Consider the following 4,857-nt stretch of genomic DNA (forward strand, 5'->3'; position numbering starts at 1 on the left):
CATTTCTGGCGCTGTTGCTAAGGATTAGCCATTCCTAGTGATTGCGCTAAGAAATGTCAACAAGCATTTCTGGCGCCATTGCCGGGGACGGCAAGTGAACAAAGATATTGTACTAATGTTAATCTAGGCTTTGAACTCAGGATATAGTCATTGCTCTTTCAAGCTAATGTCACTATATGTCTTCTTAATTTTTGATTTATAAAGAAGACAGGGGTAGTGTAGGACCGATTTCTCCCTGCCGGAAAACTACACAGACAATCCAGAGAAGCTCGTGAGAAGGACATGACCTCGCATTGTTCCTCCTCTCGCTATTCTCCCGGCACAGGAACCCATTCAGGAAGCACCACTCGTTCTTGAGGCTATGGCTGAAAAGACTCTCCGCGAGTTCTCCGTCCGCTCCACCGACAATGTGGCCACTGGCCCCAACATCAATGTCGGGGACGTGAACTTCGAGCTCAAATCTAGCCTCATCAACATGGTGCAGGCTAGCCCATTCTATGGCAAGCCGAACGAGGACGCAAATGCACATTTGCAGAATTTTCTGGAGCTCTGCGACACCGTTGTCATACGGGGTGTCGCCGCCGATGTTGTCAAGCTTCGTCTGTTTCCCTTTTCCCTCCTGGGGAAGACGAAATAGTGGTTTTATAAAGAAAAGGACATCGACACCTGGGCCAAATGCTCCAAGGCGTTCCTCGCAAAATTCTTCCCACTGGGCTAAACAAATGCCCTGCATGGGAGAATTTCAAGTTTCCAGCAGACAGGGACGGAATCCATCCCAGAAGCTTGGGAGAGGCTACAGGAATACATCCTAGCCTGTCCTCGTCATGGCATGTACGAGTGACTCATCCTGGAAAGCTTCTACAACGGGCTCACAATGACATCTCGAGCCAATATTGATGCTGCTGCTGGAGGAGCCTTCCTCGACCTGACTATAGCCAAATCCAAAGCATTGGTCGAGAAGATGGTCTCCAATCAGGGGTGGAGCGATGAACGACTCCAACCCTGCACCAAGGGAACGCATACCGTCAAGGAGATGGATATGATCGTTGCTAAACTAGACCTCCTACTGAAGCATCTCGGCGAAAAGGGCCGAATTCAAGAAGCATAGAGAAAACTATGCTCGTTCCATGGAATCGCACTTCACGTGCGAAGTCTGTGGTAATGAAGGACACTCGGGGAATGACTGTCCCGAAACCCGTGAAGACTGCGCCTACCTCAACAACAACAACAACGGGTACCGTCCACAACAAGGAGGCTAGGGGTGGAACCAGCCACGTCCACCTTTTCAGGGAGGTAATAACTACAATCCTTCTTATAATTCGAATTTCAATTCAAACCAACCTCCCTTTGAGAGAACTTGTTCTTGGCCAAGTTAAAATCAATGAAAATATAAATAAAAAGCTTTTGGCCAATGACAAATCTCTGGAAAGTTTAAATGTTAAGCTTGAAGCTTTGTCTTCTACTCTTAAAAACCAGTTAAGTTTCAACAAAATGATCGAAACCCAGCTTGCACAAATTGTTGTTTCGTTACCTGCTGTTGAGAGCGGGAAGATCCCGGGGCAACCCGAGTCTCCCGTTGAAAATGTCAGCATGGTGTCTATCGGATGGGGTAACTCATCTCGGAGGCCACCACGCAATAACCATGCAGGTAGGTACTATCCCCCAAGTAACGATGTTTGGGATGGCATGGTGGCAGCAATGCAAGAGGATCCAGGGGTCCCCATGATCAGCTGCTCGATCTACATCAAACACTTCGAGCGATGCCTATGCAATCTGGGGGCAAGTTTGAATATAACGCCCAAGGTAATATATGAAGCACTTGAATATCCTGCTCTTTCCCCCCAACAACTATGCTTGTACAACTTGCAGATTCAACCATTCGGTATCCCGAAGGGATAGCCGAACACGTTTTTGTACGAGTACGAGACTCCTTCGTCCTTGCCGACTTTGTGGTAATGGATATGGAGGGCGACCTCGGAGTCGACCTCGTACTTTGGCGACCTTTTCTAAGGTCTGCCAAGGTAAGGATCGATGTCAGAAAGGGAGAAATCCGTTTTCGTGTCGGAAGGGAGGATATGTTTTTCAGGTTCAAGAAGAAGGAAGAGCAGTGCTTCATGATCCAACAAGACAGTGAAGGGCAAGCACTTTGGGGTGCACCAGAACCCCAGCCAGAACAATGACCCTCCGCACCTAAAAGAAAGAAGAAGGAAAAGAAGGTGTGGCGGAAGGTCGAGAGTTCGGCCTCGTCCAGTTCTACAGGACGAGCCGATGAATGGTAAGAACGATGGAGAAAAGTCGTGCACGTCGGACTTTAAATGACGCGCCCTTGCCAAAGGTAAATTGGTATTTATCTCATGTTTGTTTCATCCGCTTTTCAACATTTTCTTTGCACCTTATTTGTTTTTCTCCACTGCATGTTTGAAATTTTCAAAATTGTTTTCTGCATGCTGGAATTTTTTCTAGCATTTTTCCCTTTTTACAAAAAGACCAAAAATATTTTCTGAGTTTTAAAATCCTTTGGGAAAAATAATTTGGACATCTTTTCGAGCAAACTTTTGGCCGTGCACCATATTTCCAAAGTTCATAACCGTTGAGGAAGCATCTGGCCAAAGGGGGGCACCAGGGGGCCCACCCTGGGGCCGGCCGACCCCACAGGTCGACCGACCCAGGACCAACAGCTCCTGGGCCCCACCTTCTCTAACGGCTACCTGACCATTGTGCCTAGCTCTTCCTCAGGTGCACTCGCCCAAATTCCTTTAAATAGAGGCCGAGAGAAGGGTGATGAGCTCTCATGCTCACTCTCTCCACTCTCACTCCCTCTCACACATTCTTGCTCGCGTTTCCTTTTGATTTTGACTCAAGTTTGATTGCAAGAACACACTCTCTCTCTCATTTCTTTGCTGCAAGATTGATCACACATTTGGAGGAACAACTTTTGGGTAAGTGTTTCATTTTCATTTCACTAACGTAACCCGAATCGAGTTGTTCTCGTTCGTTCTTGTTGCAAGCATGAGAGGTGCAGGGCGGAAAATTTCTGGAGCCCTCAAGAGGATGACGAGGTTGGGCTCGTCCCGTTCGCAGGGCGAGTCGAGCTCTCATCATTCCCCCGAACCTGCACCAACACCGACTACAATGGATTATGAGCAAGACGAACAAGAAGAATAGTTCGAGGAGCAAGCTGCATAACCGCAAGCCGAGGACATGGAGATAGATGAAGATGATGCACCATACCTCGACTTGCAAGATGACCGCGAGCGTCAAGCCTATGCCATGATCAAGAATTGAAGCTCTGGTCATACCAGAGCCTTCGATCTGGACCTTCTCGAAAAAACAGGTATGGACGTTGACTTCGCTCGTGTTTGGCATGCGGTTGGATGGGATGGTTTTGTGCCCATTGAGGAGAATGGTTCTCGTCTCCTCACCATCCAGTTTCTTTGCACTCTTCGAGAGGTGGACGATGATGTTTCTTTCTGACTTTTTGGGGCTGAACGCTATTTTAATTGGAGAAATTTCAGTCACCTCCTTTGTTTTAGCACGCGCTTGCCAGTTTCCCTTGCAAAAGCTTGCCGCGGTTTTGATCGACATGAGTTTTGGGGTTTGATTTCAAGTCAAGTTGTTCATGGCAAGTTTGCACCTCGCTGCAATGACATTCAAAACCCGACTCTTCGTTTGATGCACAAGTGGGTGGCTATCACTCTCTTTCCAAGAGATGATCCACGACCAGTGCGCAACGATGAGTTGATGATATTATATGCCATGGTCAACAAGATCTGAATCTCCCCCACACAAGCAATGGTTAAGCAAAGGCTCACAAATTTTCGGATGACGGGTCCTATTGAATGCACTTCTTTGGTTACCCGCATCGCATCAAACATGGGAATCTTAGACGGGAACCCCGTTCCTTTCATTGAGGAGCCCCGTGTTATGATCGATGAGGCGTACTTGGTTCAAGGCCACACGCTCAAGAAAGGCCCGGATGACTCCTTGATTTTCTTTTTACTTGGTTATGCAAATGAAATCCCGTTGCCAAATGCATGGTATCATTTGTATAACTGCCGTTCGCTAACCATCCCTCTTGTTCCACAAGAGGAGAGCCGCTGGCATAGTGTTTCTGGTCTTCCTGGTAGGGTTACAAGAAGCAGGGCCAGAAGGGAGGAGTTCATGCAGCAGCAACCTCAGCCTCAACCACAGCTGGAGGTTCGTCATGGCAGAGTGCCAACTCCACCGAGTGGGCACGGCAGGCCTCAGGGCACCGGTCCACTAGTTCCAGCTCTAGCTGACCCCCGCAACGTACAGCTTCGTCCAGAGGTTTCACCACTCTGACTCGACAGATGGGCGAGCTGAACGTGCGCACCACCAACATCGACGAGTCGCTGGGCCAGCACATCGAGTCAACACAGAACTTGCAGCGATGTACTGGCGAGAGGATTCGCATCCTGGAGCAGCAACAGCAGCAATCCCAGGAGGAGTGGAGGGCCTACTACCGTTGGGCTGGGTTTAATCCCAACCAGCAGCAGTGAGCCTGAAGCTAGCTTGGGGGAGAACCCCCATAAGAGGTACCTTGTATCAAACTCTATCTTTACTGCTTTCAAAACCTTGCATGAAACCAAACAAAAATTTGTAAAATTCTGAAAATCCATAAAAATTTGCATAACTAAAATCAAATAAAAATTGGCAAAACCCATAAAAACCCAAAAATATTTACTTGCTTTCCAGTATGTGTAGTAAGCATGTGTAGTTTTTCCTTGTTGAGATGATGAATAGTTGCTCTGTTAGTTCCTTTCTTATGCCTAGTTACAACCTTGTGCTCTGCCTAAGTTTTACGTTTTGTGGCTAAATTGTTCAAACCTTAAGCTT

General features: G+C 47.6%; 1 non-coding gene across 1 annotated transcript; it reads right to left on the minus strand.

Moving 5' to 3' along the window:
• Positions 1 to 722: 722 nt before the first annotated feature.
• Positions 723 to 831, minus strand: LOC120668169. The gene has a single exon (XR_005672269.1). It is a non-coding gene; the product is annotated as a small nucleolar RNA R71 (small nucleolar RNA).
• Positions 832 to 4,857: the final 4,026 nt, after the last annotated feature.

This window comes from Panicum virgatum, chromosome 3N, assembly GCF_016808335.1.
Source record: "Panicum virgatum strain AP13 chromosome 3N, P.virgatum_v5, whole genome shotgun sequence".
Taxonomy (NCBI): Eukaryota; Viridiplantae; Streptophyta; class Magnoliopsida; order Poales; family Poaceae; genus Panicum; species Panicum virgatum.